At 51.5% G+C, this 15,469-nt stretch overlaps 1 pseudogene; it reads left to right on the forward strand.

Moving 5' to 3' along the window:
* The first annotated feature begins 13,877 nt into the window (after nt 1–13,877).
* Nucleotides 13,878–14,903, forward strand: LOC122469982 (annotated as a pseudogene).
* The last annotated feature ends 566 nt before the right edge of the window (nt 14,904–15,469 follow it).

The raw sequence follows: 15,469 nt of genomic DNA on the forward strand, positions 1-15,469 counted from the left end.
CTCACGGACCGCGAGATCGTGACCTGAGCTGAAGTCGGACGCTCAACCGACTGAGCCACCCAGGCGCCCCAAAACCTTTTTAAAGACACGAAAACAGAGGCCGCCATGAAAGTACTCAGTCTCTCTAGGTTTGTATTCACTAATTCAACACAAAGCTACGGAGGGCTTAGCATATGGTTCTCAAGTTCAGCCTGCATCAGAATCACCTGGAAGGTTTGTAAATCTCGGCTTTCAGGGCACCACCTCCAGAGTTTCTGACTCGGTAGGTTTGGGATGGGGACCAAGAATTTGCACTTCTAGCAAGTTCCTAAGTGCCGCTGCTGCTGTTACTGCGGCTGGTGTAGCAACCACACTTGGAGAGCCACTGGGCCAGGCACGTGGTAAATAGCCCGCACCAGGATCTCCTTGCGGAGATCCTATACGAGATGGCTCCAAACCCCCATTCCATGCCTTAAGCTCTGCTCCAGATATCAGCAACTTCCAGACGACTTATGATCTTTTTTTTTTTAATATTTTATTTTTTTTAAGTAACCTCTACACCCAACATGGAGCTCGAACTCATGACCCCGAGGTCCAGAGACGCAACTCCACTGACTGAGCCAGCCAGGCGCCCCCAGAGGACATAGGATCTCATTGTCTTCCTTCACCTTGAGGGTCAGGCTTGCTGAAATCGTTGTTTGTTGATCACTCGGCTGCCCCCTTTGTCACACCGTCAGCCCCAGCCCGGTTGTGAATACGGCTCTTTTTTCCTTTTCCACCCAAGCAAGGAATAAAAGCAAAACCAGTCTCCTAAGATTTCTGGCTACGTCAGAGCTTCTATACTTAAGACGAAAAGATACCAGGCGGGGGGTGTGAGGGTTATATCGCAAAAAGATTTTTCAAAATTCAAGTTAATAATAGACTTGGTGCGGGGGATTCGTTTCCTGGCCGCTCACTGTATGCGGCAGCCTGGCCCCGTGGCTGGTCTTCCGTCCCTCCGTCTGTGTGTTCCCTTCTCTCTCTCTTTTTTTTAATGTTTTATTTATTTTTGACAGAGAGAGAGACAGAGCATGAGCAGGGGAGGGGCACAGAGAGAGGGAGACACAGCATCCGAAGCAGGCTCCAGGCTCCAAGCCGTCAGCACAGAGCCCGTCGCGGGGCTCGAACCCACAGACCGCGAGATCATGACCTGAGCCGAAGTCGGACGCTCAACCGACTGAGCCACCCAGGCGCCCCTCCTTCTGCCTCTTCTTCTCATCCCTCCGCCACCCCACCTCTACACTCCACCTCCCTGAGCTCCGAATTCTCCATGCCCCATTTTCCAGAGGGATTTTCACTCTCTCCCAAACTCAGCTCTCAGCCCCTGTCTGCATATCCAAACCTGTGAAATGTATACGAAGACAAAAGATCTTTCCTTTAGCGGGAAAACAGAGCCACATGAATTCCACCCCACGCCCGACTTCCAGGGTACAGAGGTGAACAGCACAGGTCCGTGCCAGGTCGGCACCGTTAGTCTCAGAGAGAGAAGACATGTCATACCAGTACACTATTAGTGTGTATCTTCAAGCACTATAACCCACATAAACATGAAGGGCTCTGAAAAGAAGGCCAGGGGATAGGAGCAAGAGCTCTAGATGTGGGAGCCACGGGAAGCTTCCTAGAGGGCAACACCACAGCTGTTTTACAGGAAAACTGCATTCACCGGCCGCATAAAGGGGAAGGACGGTCCTGGGAGAGAGGACAACCAAAACAGAAAGGCAAGGCATGTAACAACTCTCTCCAGTGCCCGCCCCCCACCACCACGTTCCTCCCCTTCTGATGGGTGATAAGAACCAGGGTTTCAGCTCCTGCCGCTTGTCCTGCAAAGTGGGTCCAGCCCCTTTCTTTGAAGTTTGGCTCACATTCCAAGATAGCAAAGGCTTTATTTTTAATCCCATTATGCTAGTAAGCAATTATGGAGCGCCTACTGTTTAAGAATCTACGCATACGGAGCATTGTAGGGAACCCATATTTGAGACGTAACACCTACCCTGGGGGTCTGAAAAATAACTGAGGGGTCAAGGGGTGAGTGCTTCAAACAGTGCTGTGCCATGTGCCATCTGTGTCCTGGAGAGAGACTGAGTGCGTTTAGAGATAAAAAAAGGAAGAAGATGCTAAAACATCTGTGTATTTTTCTCAGGACTCTTTCAGTTACATAACAGAACAACTACCCCCCTCCCCACACATACATATTGTCCGAAGGGGAAATCAGGCATGGATGGATCAAGGTGACCATGTGATAACTGAATAGTGACTGTCTATCTAGACCCTCTATTTCTAGCATCTGGTTTTGTTGTTGTTTTTTCTGTTTTCGTTTCATGCTTGATGGGGCTCATGCTTTGGATCAATCCACAATGTTGACATTTACTTCTTAGCAACCCCAGCAGAAAGGAGACTTTCTCTTTCCCGGCAGCTCCATCCAAAGTCCCCCGACCAACACTCACAGGCACTCGATCCGTCTTGCTTGGACTGTGTACCCGCCTCTAAAGCCAACCTCTGTGGCCAGGGGACTGCCGGCTCTCCTTGGCCAGGTCTAGAATACCACCTGCGTAGATGGAGGGTGCAGCCGGTATGAACAATCGGGCCTGAGATGGGGCTGGGGGGCGCTTATGGAGGTGGTTCACACAGGAAAGGGCATCGGACGGGCAAAACCAACAGGCATCTACCCGAACGTGTAAAATACGAATGTTCAAAACCAAGCGTGACACGCTATCATGGGCTCCACAGAGAATTGTGACTAGATCGCCCCCCACCAGGGCCCCTGCCTGGCAGCACGCGCTTCCGGTCAGGAGCAGGGCCACCGATCTGACTCCAGAGTTCATGTCCCAGCTGAGCAACCTTGAATACACAGGCAACCTAAGGGTATTGACCTCTGGAGCTTTTCCCAAGGATTAAGGAAGCAAACGTAAGTCCTTGGAAGAGTGCCTCTCCTGTTTCAAGTCTGACTCCTTGCTGTTGTTCAAACCGTACGCACAAATGTTATCCATCCTGATTAAGGGATTTCTATCTTTTACCAGGTTTTCCAAGGGATTTGGGATGAAAACAAAAAAAGAACCCCTGCTCGTTCGAGACAACGGTCCCCTAACTCGGACCTGTCGCGATCACGTGGATAGGGAGCTATTGTCGTTCGCAGACGGGCCTCGTCCCTCCGAGGGTTTTGCGGGCCGGTGAGATCTCAGGGCTTGTTAGCCGGGAGGCCTGACAGCACGGATCCCGGCTTCCACACAAGCCTTTAGGTGTTTCTCAGGGCCGTCCGGGCACCCGTCCCCCTTTGCTCTTCTCAGGCTCGGGCAACACAAGACTGGCGTGTTGGATGAATCTTCAATTCCAGGGCTTAAGCAAGAGACTGGCTCCAGACCTCTGAAGAAATAGCTTCACTGGGCATCAATCACTTTGTCAGATTCCTGGGAACGTGAAGAACCACGCATACTTTGTGGTCGCCCACATTTGAGAGCAGACTGTGTAGGCACACAGCTAAACAGGTCTTCAATTTCAATTAGACACCACGTCCAGATAACTCGGGCAGAGGGAGGGGGAAGCAGGGCACTATTAGGTGGGCGTGCGGAGGGGGCGGTTGATGAAGCCACGGGGTCTCGGAAATCTCCCCCCCTTCACCCCGCCCTCCACCCCTCTATCCCTGCCTCCCCCAGCTCCTCTGACTTCTTCCTCCTGCAGCGAGACTGGCCCCCTCCCACCGCACACTGGAAGACAGGCCCGGGGAGGGAGAGCCCCCAAGGCAGAGAGGCCACTGGGTGGATGGAAGGTCCAGTGCGGGAAAATCCCGGGAAAGGCAGGCTGTGGGCTGGTTGACCTCGTGCTGTCTGCTCCCAACATGGCGCTTCGCCGAGAATTGCCCAAAACACCGCGGTCTCTTTGGATTGCTGCATCCAGTCCTTTCGCCTCTCCCAGAATTTGAACCGTAGGGCGCTGCCCGCTGCTTTGTGGTTTTGTGAAGTCTCTGCTATCCTCCCGGTGCCCAGAGCTGTGCCTGGGACACAGTAGGTTCGCATGATACCTTTGCTGGATGAATGCAAGGGCACAGACGCGCGCCCCCATACACGAGGAAATAGCATTCCTTATTTCGAGCCGCACGGCTAGTAAACAGAGACAAATCCGGGTCTGCCTGACTTCAAAGCCTATGATCATCCAATCGTGTCACATGATTGTCGGTGTATCTATGTTACCAGAATCCTGTCCCTCAAGCCAGGGGCCAACAGAGGGCTGGGTGCGTGTACGATCCACGGGGATGCAGAAAGAAAACAGTGACCACTCTAGATAAGCTCATCTTGGAACATGGGTGCGCGTGTCTGCATATGTTTCACAACGTCTGAAGTTTACCGGGACCACGGCGACGCGTGTGAAATGCACAGCGCATGCTCAAACAAATAAATGGGGATGTGCTCATAGGACGGCGGGGCGTGAAGATGAATCCACGCCACCGCCCTCATTCTGCACCTCAAGCACGCCGCAAAGCGAGCGAGACCCGAAGCAAAACAGGACGCGCCCTATGATTCCATTCGCACGAAGCACAAAACGGAGCCAAATTAAATTGTGGTCTTAGAAGTCAGGATGATGGTTACCTCTGGGTAGGAGGCTGGTCGGAGACTGGGAAGGCAGTGCCTGGGTAGGGAGGGCGTTGGAAGGGCTGGAGAGTTTTATGTCTTCATCTCGACGGGAAATAATGTGTGTCCGCCTTGTGGCGGTTCGTTGAGCCGAACGCTGGCCGCGTGCGGACTTTTCTTCGTGGACGTGCGTGTTAGACATGGGTGGAGCGGGTGTGGTTGGCGGGAGACGGCTGCCCATCTCTTGGTGCTTACCCTCGGATCTGCGCTTGCCTCAGCGTGGCAGCTGGGGTCTCTAGATGGTGAGATGGCATCGGGAGTGCAAGAGCGTCCTCGGGGAGAAGCAAAGCCTCCCTGGAAGGTGGGGGGGGGGGAGGGGGATGGAAGCTGAGCTGGGCAGGGACAGCCTTACCCCACCGTCCAGATCCCTCGTCTTGGGCCACCCCACGTGGAGCTCCACAGAAAGCGTCGCTCACTCGTGGAGTGTGGCCCTGGGGAGACATGGCCGGGCCCTGGAACCCCCCACCATGCTCAGTGCCCCGCTGGAGGCCCCGTTGCCTGGGATTCCGCAGCGGCCCCTAAAACGTGACGCAGCCGAATGACAAATTCTCGGGGAGGTGCAAGATACCCTCCTCGGTGGCGGCTACACTTAGGACCTTAGCTGACTTTCTGGAATCTTCGAGGCTGAATTCTGAGAATCCTCCCGGCTTCTCCCTGGACCTCTTGGAACACAGACCCTTGGAGGCCCGGACCTCCATGGAGGAAGTCTGGCCACCTTGAGACGGCCATGCTGTGAGGAAATCCCAGCAGAGTCACGCGGAGGGGCACACGTGGAGAGGGACACAACTGTCCCCCCAACCGTTCCAGAATTCCTAGCCTAGACTTGCGGCGGGAACAAGACATCTTGGGTTTTCCGGCCCCAACAGACGCCATGTGGCATAGAAACAAAGAACCAAGCTGATGACCAGAACCGAGGCCCCAGACACACGGCTCCAGACAAGCCATCCCGGCCAGGCCTCGGCCATCGTGGACCTCTTGACTCGGCCGCGACTGTATATCCGGCCTACAAAATCATGGCACTGTTGTTTTACTCGACCAGACGTGGGGGTGGTTTTTTGTTTGGTTTTAGCTTCATGCAGCAATAGATACCTAGAACCATTTACTTAAAAGGAAGAAATAAAAAGCTTGGCGACTTTGCCAGCCTACGCCACGCGGGCAGCTCATTGCGGGGAGGGATGGCGGTCTCATTAGCTCATCCGAACCCCTGGCACGTGAGGTTTAGGAAAACCGCTCACGATTCTGAACGACAGCACAGCCCATCTGTGCTGCCTCCCGGCTGTGTGGCCCGGAGCATGTGGCTTCACTTTCCCGGGCCGCCGCGAACTCATTAGTAAAAACGGGAAAAAAAATGGATGGGCTGGAATGAGACCCGAGCATTGGAAGCACTTAGCATGTTGCCCGGCACGAAAGAAATGCTCGGCAAACATGCGTTACCAGCGCAGACCTCGAGGTCCCCAGCTTTCCTGTCCGACGAAAGGAAACAATAATGCCTGTTCCACCCACCCGTCAGAATGGAAGGGATCAGATAGCGATCAGAGGGGTTCAGGGCACACGAGCAGCAGCCCCCCACCCCCGCCCCGCAGCCCGTGCCTCCACTCAGAGTTGCAGCCTCTTTGTCCCCGATCCCCAGCCCCAAAGGTGCTGTCGGAGAAGAGAGGCTTGTGCCGAGCTGCGGGCTTAAGCGAAGCAACGAAAAGAGTTGGGGAAGGTCGGGAATCTGGGGCAGGATCTTCAGAGTTGGCACATTTTCCAAGGTGAGCCCGAGAGCCTTGGCTGGTGGAAACCTGTACCCCCGCCTCCCCCAGCCCCAGCCCCGGTCAGGCCCCGAGCTGGAGCTGGCAGGCGTGGCTCCGAGCTGAGGTGTCGATCAGAAACACATCCCCACGCGCCCGAGCCACAGAGCCGGGCTCAGAAGGCCTCCAGGCACAGGCTTCTCTGGCCGGATCACCCTCCCTTTAGTGCCCAGAAACCCTTCAAATGTGGCTGGAGGTACAACTGCCCAGTCTGGGTCTTTTACCGTTGAGATGGGGGGGGGAGAAAAAGAAAGACTGGGCCCCAAAAGAGGTTGTCGACGCTATACTCTGTACTTCCCACGGGCCTTCTGATCCTTCCTGCCGGTCTCCCCTTTCAGGGGCACCAAGAGGTTAAATACGGCACTCAGCTGGCTATTTATTTCATCTTGGTCTTCTGGCTTCAAGAAGGTAGGTATCTTATGGGGCGCCTGGGGGGGGCTCAGCGGGTTGAGCGTCCGACTCCGGCTCAGGTCACGATCTCACGGTCCGTGGGTTCGAGCCCCGCTTCGTCGGGCTCTGTGCTGATGGCTCAGAACCTGGAGCCTGCTTCCGATTCTGTGTCTCCCTCTCTCTCTCTGCCCCTCCCCCGCTCATGCTCTGTCTCTGTCTCAAAAATAAAGAAAAACGTGAAAAAGAACTTAAGAAGGTAGGTGTCTTCGTTGATGCTTGACCCAGGAGGAAATGGGATTGGAAACGGCTGTCCGAAGCTCCTCACACGATTACGGGTCACGGTCTGTCGTTCTCACTTCTTGCCTCAGGAATTTCCGGAGGACGGAAGGAAACAAAATAGCTCCAACTGCCAACGGGGGTGGGAATAACAATAACAATAATGGTAATAATAACAATAATAATTGAGGAAGCCAGCTCTTGTGAAGTCAGTGACGCCATAAGCCTTCCAAAAGCCCCGTGACAGTCTAATGAGTCCCATTTTACAGAGGAGGAAACCGAGGTTCAGGGAGGGGAAGTGATTTGCCCACGGTCACACAGCAAGTAGCCGGCAGAGCCTGGATTTGAATCCAGGTCCCAGGCCCCAAAGTCGCCAGGTAAATATTCTACTGACGGCTTTACATTTCCAGCTACAATCTGGGCCACATACAATGAAAAAGAGGGTTGTTGGTTTTTTTTTTCACTTTAGCATACAAGAGACTGATGAACAAAGGTGGACGCCAAAGGGTTGGCATTTGTAGAACACGCCGATGGTCTATGATGACGGTAGGGCAGAAACCTTGAGACTGACCCACTCGCACCTAGGTTATATGGTAGCAGGTGGTCTGTCTGCAAGCATGGACGCTTTTATCCGCTCCTCTGTTCCTCTGCAATGTGACCTTTCAGCTCTTCCCAGAAGGCAGATCCTGTTCTCCACCCCGGGAATGCAAGGTGGCCATGTGACTTGCTCTAGCCAATAGAATTTTAGCCAATAGAACGTAGGAGAAGCAATTCAATGCTGGTCGAAGCCAAGGCCCCAAGATGCATTGCAGCTTCCCCTTTTCCTCTGAGAACCGCGCTCCCCTCCCCCCCCCCCCCCCCCCCCGCCCCGGCCAGTGTGGGAATGAGCCCCACCGAGCTGGCTGGAGAGATACTACGCGGGCACAGAGACACCAGCAGGAGGGATTGGAGACCAGCCCTAACCAACCCGCTGCTAACACCGGATGCCCGAGTGAGCCCGGGGAGACCAGAAAGCCGCCTGGCTGAGCCCCCCCCCCCCAACCCCACCCCACCCCGCCTACCGCCTTGCAGAATCACGAGTTCCGCCAACGGCTGTCTTAAACCTCCAAGTTAGCAGGTCCAGTGACAACACCTTTGAGTCACTATTCATGACATCTGCACAGACCCTTCCGTCCTGTGTTCTGTGGTCAAAGGACGCCATGATTGTCATCACCGTGGTGGGACTCAAGCGGGTGGGAGCCCTGGGATCAGTTATGCGAACACATTTGCACAACATAACACGAAAGGCAGTCACTTACGAAATACCTATCATGTGCCAGCTCTTGTCCTACGAATGCCCTGGTGCTAACTCACCCAACCCTCTCGACGCCCCTCTGTGGTGCGGACATAGCACCAACCCCACTTTACAAACGAGAACCCGAGGAACAGAGAGGCTAAATCACTTGTGCACAGTAGGTAGGCATCGTCCAGCTGGGAGTCAAACCGGGGCCATCCGGCTCGAGAGACTGTGCTTTTAAAAGCCGGACCACGCTATGCTGCTCCGAGTCAGCCTGCTGCTTGCTCCAACTCGCTCCATGGCTCATCAGGAACGTGGCAAGTCAGTTAATTTCTCTGAGACGAAACTTCCCCACGTGTACAATGGGAATGATTGTGGCTCCCTTACCGGGTTATTGGGAGACGAAATGAGACAGTGCAAGCACCCAGCGGCGTGCGGTAAATATCAGCTATAATAACGATTAATCGCTTTAAATTTTTTTTTTCAACGTTTATTTATTTTTGGGACAGAGAGAGACAGAGCATGAACAGGGGAGGGGCAGAGAGAGAGGGAGACACAGAATCGGAAACAGGCTCCAGGCTCCGAGCCATCAGCCCAGAGCCCGACGCGAGGCTCGAACTCACGGACCGCGAGATCGTGACCTGGCTGAAGTTGGACGCTTAACCGACTGCGCCACCCAGGCGCCCCCGATTAATCGCTTTATATTTATGCAAGTGTTTAATTGTAGAAATATTGCAGTAATGGGGCACCTCGGTGGCTCTGTCGGTTAAGTGTCGGACTCCAGCTCAGGTCAGGAACTCGCGGTTCGTGGGTTCGAGCCCCGCGTCGGGCTCTGTGCTGACAGCTCGGAGCCCGGAACCCGCTTCGGATTCTGTGTGTGTGTGTGTCTCTCTCTCTGCCCCTCCCCTACTCATGCTCTGTCTCCCTCTCTCTCTCAAGAATAAATAAACGTTAAGAGGTCATTTTAAAAAGGGAAATATTGCAGTAATAAATCACTAATTATTTTATACATCGGTACACGATAATTACTGGTCATGCTGTTATTTGAAGCCATCAAATTCTGACTCACGTAATGACCATCCCCACCATTTCCACTGGCCTCAGTTTTGACTCTGACTCTGCCTGTGTTGCTGATTTCTCTTCAGATGTTCCAAAAATTCACGGAGTTCACAAAGTACGCTGACATCCTTCGACAGCTTAAGGAAGCCGAAAGGCAGAACCTCGCAGGACCTCAGCGTGACTTCTCTGTAGACCCGGAGCCTGTGTTCCTTCAGGGGTCCCTGAAGTCCTTGGGTTCTGGGAAGCCTTTGGCTCCCCCAGAAACAGGTTGTCTTTGTAAACCTTACTTGGCCAAGGATTGGCCTCCCGTGTTTTCCGATGTTGGGGTTTGAAGGACAAAAACCTCAAAAGCATCCATTTCCAGCTTTTGGGCCACGAGGCCAGTGAAGAGCTCCTAGGATTCCCAGTGAAGCTCTGTGATGACTGACCAGCCTGAGGGTCTCTGCAGAGGCGACGGCCACCATCGGCAGCCACACGAGGACACGTTGTAGGGCATTCTTGATGGCCAGACGAGACTTGGGCAGTGAGACACATGTATCCCCCTCCAGGGCTGGGGGACTCAGACAGGAGGGCAGGGAGTCTGCTAAACTAATGGTTTGCCCCCCTCCGGCAGGCTTAGTCAACACAGAGATGCGCCTTCTAGATCCTTCTTCAAGGAAGGACTTGCCGTCCAGCTGCAGGGAGGGAGGTCAGCAGGTGGCCCCCAGCAGCCAGCCCCTTCAGGTCTCTCTCAGCTGCAGAGAGCCACTGGCCCAAGGTCATGCCCTTCCAGGGGCCCAGGATGGAGGACTAAATGCCCAGCCAGTATGGCCCTGACGCAGGACAACTGTGCCGCAATATTCGCTCCCGGCCTCCTCGTCAAGCTAGCCGATGTTCTCCAGGTCTGCACTGAAGACCGTCCTTCCTTCTGTCCAGGGATGCTTTCACCTCTTCCTTCATGGGTGTCGATCTTTCATAAACACCTCGCACCCCAAACTCTGCCTCAGTGTCTGCTTCGAGAAAACCCAACCCGGGACACAGATGCATAACTTCTTCCAGTCTCCAACCTACCCCGCTTCCGCCTACACCAGGTCTTGCCAAACAAGGTATCGGCATTTCTTTTGACATCAGCACACACCCTCCACCTGCTTACCTGGGAGCTTACCTCCATTTTGCACACGCAGTGAAGATTGTCCTCGTCATGAGTCAGTCATCACTTCCTTGGGTAATTTGGGCTAAGAATGGAAATGCTAGCAAGGCTCTTTTCACCCACCACCTTGACCTCCCTGGGTGGTCCTCCAGCAAGATGAAATCGTCTCCATTCTACAGAGGAAGAAACTGAGGCTCGGACAGGTGGGACAAATGAATTGCCCATTAAGAATTTTAAGTCTAGTTTTCTACCTCCAAAGACAAAGCTGAGTAACTTGTGTTGTCCGTGAACATTTCTTCCAGAAGATCCACTTGCTAGATACTTTTCGGCTCAGCATCTTGGGAAAGTGAGGTAGAGAAAGGCAGTGTAACTTGGTGGCTAAAGGTTCGGGGCTGGCGAGAGATGGTCTGCTTCCAAACCCCATTTCTGTGACACATGAGCTCTGTGACATTGGTCTGTGATCTAACCCCTCTGAGCCTCTGTCTTCTTGTCTATAGAATGGGGATGGTGGTAGTTCCTCCCTCAAAGAACAGTTGTGAGGGTTAGCAAGTCCATATTTGCTCGGTACTCAAAACAGTGCCAGCCACATCGAAAGCCTTCAGTAAATGTTGGATGCAATTATTAGAGAATAACTCGTGGAGACCAACCACGCCTGCAAATTCTCTGCCCAAAGGTGCTATGAATCCCACTTTATGCATCAGTAAGAGGGACTCCCTCACAGGCTTCTTATAAAGGTTAAGAAATGGTACGTGCAGAAGGTCTCGGGCAAAATGGCTGCTCAATGAAAAGTAGTGAGTGGAACAATGGGAGTGGTTGGTCCTCCATGATCTTAGAAGGTACCAACACTGAGCCTCAACTTTTGTTCTTTATTTCCAGTGCATGGACAGAGTTGTTCCTCTAGTGGTGACTTGGCTTTGCAGATGAACAGAAATGTGTTTATTTCATTTTTGGCCAGAGCATTTACAACTCATCACGAAAGTGTTGATTGTCCAGGGGTCGATCCTTAGATTGATCGTTGGATCTGAGTTAGAGGGGACCCAGCCCCAGCCCCACCCCCACCCCTTGAAATTTTCTACGTCCCCTCTGATGCCTGGGATCAGACAGCTCTGCTCTGTCTAAGCAGAGTGCTCTGAGTCTGGATGGGACCCATATGGGTCCTGGTCCATGTTACTCCCCTTTGTGGTTCTCTGACCCCCTGACCCACACGTGAGACCAACCAGATGCCTTGAGGAGGTCCAGGACTTGTACCTCTGGGGCTGTCACAGGGCCCCATGGCCAGCCCTACTTGCAGGATACAGATCACTTCCGCAGGCCTGCATGGTATTTCTTTCACAGACCCGTGCCACCCAAATGGTCCTCACATGCCAATTTCAGGCAACTCAAATCATTTACATAGACAGGGCTCTGCAAAAATATATGTCTGGGGCCTCATACGCATCCCGGGTGCAGCCCCACCTGTGGCAGTCAGAATTTGCATCTGTCAGTTGTATGTTTCTTTTTATATAAAGACGCTTGTCTTTACTAAGATTACTGGGGAAGAAAAATAAGTTTTTTGAAGGAATGCTGGTTGCTGGAGAAACCATTTCAAAACGTGAAATAGACACAATGGAAGTAGAATAAAAGAAATCGATTTTGGAAGTGAGATGTGTGGGGGCCTCTGATCTAGCACGAGCCTTTGCGGTGCAGATGGGGAAACTGAGCCCTGGAGGGTAGATCTTAATTGCACAGAGTCACCACGGTTATCTGGCCACATTCTAGGCTTGTAGGAAGCTTGAGACTTGCTGACAAGCACGAGTAATTGATTGATAATAAAAGCAGTCACCCATGGCCTGAGACCGAGTTTACAACCCTGATGCTAATGGACCCCAGAGAGGCAGAGGGTGCTGGTAACCACTTTCCCCTCATCTCCTAGGGCTAATGGCTTTATGGAGGTCATAAACTACTGAGTATTCCAATGATGAGAGTGACCTCCCTTGGCCAAATGACCCACCCTACCTTGATTGACATGCAGCCTGGCATTCCTTAGATGGGTAAGAACCAGCCTTTCTCTGGGCCGATGGCCTGAACCACCAGGCTCCACTGGGAATTTCCCAGATGTCTTGAAGGGTTGTCAGCCTTTGCTTGCCCATCCTGACTCAAGGCAGGAATAGTTCAGACCAGCAGCTTCTACAGCACATACACAGCTTAGTCCAAACTCAGTTCTTGGATAATTATCCCATCTCTACACAGAACGGCTTAGAAGACATAGGGAGCATCATTAGCCCCTTCCAGTTCTGAGGTTATCATTCATTCACTCAATCACTGACTCAGTTCATTTTAGTAAATGTGTTGGCCAGCCTCCCGGATGGTCCCCAATGACCCCTGCTGTCTAGACTCAATGCCCTTGCAGAAGACCCTCCCACACTGAAAGGGGCTGACCTAGGTCGCCAAGAAAATGTTGTAGAGATAACAGAGTGTGACTTTTGAGGCTAGTTCATAAAAGATACTTCAGCTTCCACCTTGCCCCCTCCTTTGGATCACCTGTCTGGGGAAGGCCAGCCACCATGTGGCGAGAACACCCAAGCAGCCTTGTAGGAAATCCACATCACAGGGAATTGAGGCCTCTGCCTGCCAGAAGCAAGCATGACTTCAGCCATGTGCGGGAAACACCTTGAAAATGGAGCCTCCACCCCCAGCCAAGCCTTCGGATGAGACCGCAATCTCATGAGAGTCCCTGAGCCAGACCCGCCCAGCCACTTCCAGATTTCTGACCCACAGAAACTGAGATCACAAACGTGTATTGCTTTCAACTGCTGAATTTGGGGGTAATTAGTTCCACACCTACTAATGACTGATACAACAAATGTCCGTTGTATGCCAGGCCCTGAAATAGGGACTAGGGTGCAAAAGTGGACAAAGCAAATATAGCCTCTGCCCTCCCAGAGCTTATAGTCCAGAAGCAAATTTTACATAGAGGGTGCAGTTCGCCTGTCAGGATCGAGACTGGATAGAAGTTGGGATCCGAGACCAGTGCAGTCAAAATATAATTTTCTCTAGGAAGGAAAATTAAAGCAATGACTTTCACTTTATTGTTCTCTGTTGTTTGATTGCCTTTTCACAAACACATGCTGCTTTTAAAGTAATTTCTATCAGGGCGTCTTCTCATAAATACTTCTCGTGAGCATTTAATTGATACACATTTGTTGAAAGTCTTCTTGGCAGCATTTATCCAAAACTATCATAAAAATGTGCATACCCTTTGGCTCAGCCATTCCACTTAAATTAATTTATTATAAAGAAATGTGCACAGCCCTTGTGGCTCCCCCAGCAGCACCATGGTGGTTGGCAAGAATAAGCACCTTACGAAAGGCAGCAAGAAAGGAGCAAAGAAGAAAGTGGTGGATCCATTTTTTTCTTTTTTGGTTTATTTATTTTTGAGAGAGAGAGAGAGAGAGAGAGAGAGAGAGAGAGCATGATTGGGGGACGGGCAGAGAGAGAGGAAGACACAGAATCTGAAGCAGGTTCCAGGCTCCGAGCTGTCAGCACAGAGCCCGACAAGGGGCTCGAACTTGTGACCCACGAGATCGTGACCCAAGCCGAAGTCGGTCGCTCAACCGACTGAACCACTCAGGTGCCCCTGATCCATTTTCTAAGAAAGTGGTGCGATGTGAAAACACCGGCTATGTTCAATGTAAGAAATATTAGAAAAACACTAGACACGAGAACTCAAAGAACCAAAATCGCACCTGATGGTCTCAAGGGTCATGTTTTTGAGGTGAGCCTTGCTGATCTGCAGAATGATGAAGTCGTATTTAGAAAACCCAAGTGAATTATTGAGGAGGGTCAGGGCAAAAGCTGCCTGACTAATTTCCATGGCATCGATCTTACCCATGACAAAATGCGCTCTCTGGTCAAAACACGGCAGACCATGACTGAAGCTCATGTCGATGTCAAGACTACCGATGAGTATTTGCTTTGTCCGTTTTGTGTTGGTTTTACTACAAAACTCAACAATCAGATTGGGAAGCCCTCTTATGCTCAGCACCAATGGGTCCACCAGATTCAGGAAAAGATGATGGATACCATGACCCAAGAGGTGCAAATGAGTTGGAAGAAGCAGTCAATAATTTGATTCCAGACGGCATCGAAAAGACACGGAAAAGTCTTGCCAGCCTATTTATCCACTCCATGATGTCTTTGTTAGAAAAGTAAAAATGCTCAAGAAGGCCAAGTTTGAAGAAGGACAGCTCACGGAACTGCGCGGTGAAGGGAGTAGTTCTGAAAAGCTGCTGGGGATGAGACCGGTGCTAACGTTGAACGAGCTCATGGTTATGAGCCACCAATCCAAGAATCTGTTTAAAATTCAGACATCACATTTGTGATGGCTTTAAAAAATATGCAGAAATATACGAAAGGACAGACATGAAAAGATGCCCACTGCACCGCTATTCAAGAGTGCAAAAACTTGGAAATGGCTTAAATGTCAGCAGTAGCAGGTGGGTTAAATTACCATTTCATTACGGGCCATCCATCTATTGGAATCTTATGTAACAATCAAAAATGATGAGGTAGCTCTACCCTTATTTTCCAGACAGGCCATACAACGGAATATATTGTACAACTCCATTTTAATAAAAAGCATATATATTTATGCATAAAATTATTGGAAGGCTAAACCACAACATATTAATGATGTTATGTCTAGGTAGAGGGATTATACGTATATATATTTTTTGTTTCTTTTGGCTTGCCTGCGTTCTTTCATTTTCATTTTAGAAACATGGATTTCTACAGGAATATATAGAGGTACAAATATATTTTTGTCAAGGTCTTTTGAATACTCATTAATTATGCTCCCTTTCACGGTTCTTAGGCTGTTTGTCTTTCGCCAGCCCGCCGGGACAGACCAGCCCCCCCGAGCACTGAC

Source organism: Prionailurus bengalensis, chromosome D3, assembly GCF_016509475.1.
Source record: "Prionailurus bengalensis isolate Pbe53 chromosome D3, Fcat_Pben_1.1_paternal_pri, whole genome shotgun sequence".
Taxonomy (NCBI): domain Eukaryota; kingdom Metazoa; phylum Chordata; class Mammalia; order Carnivora; family Felidae; genus Prionailurus; species Prionailurus bengalensis.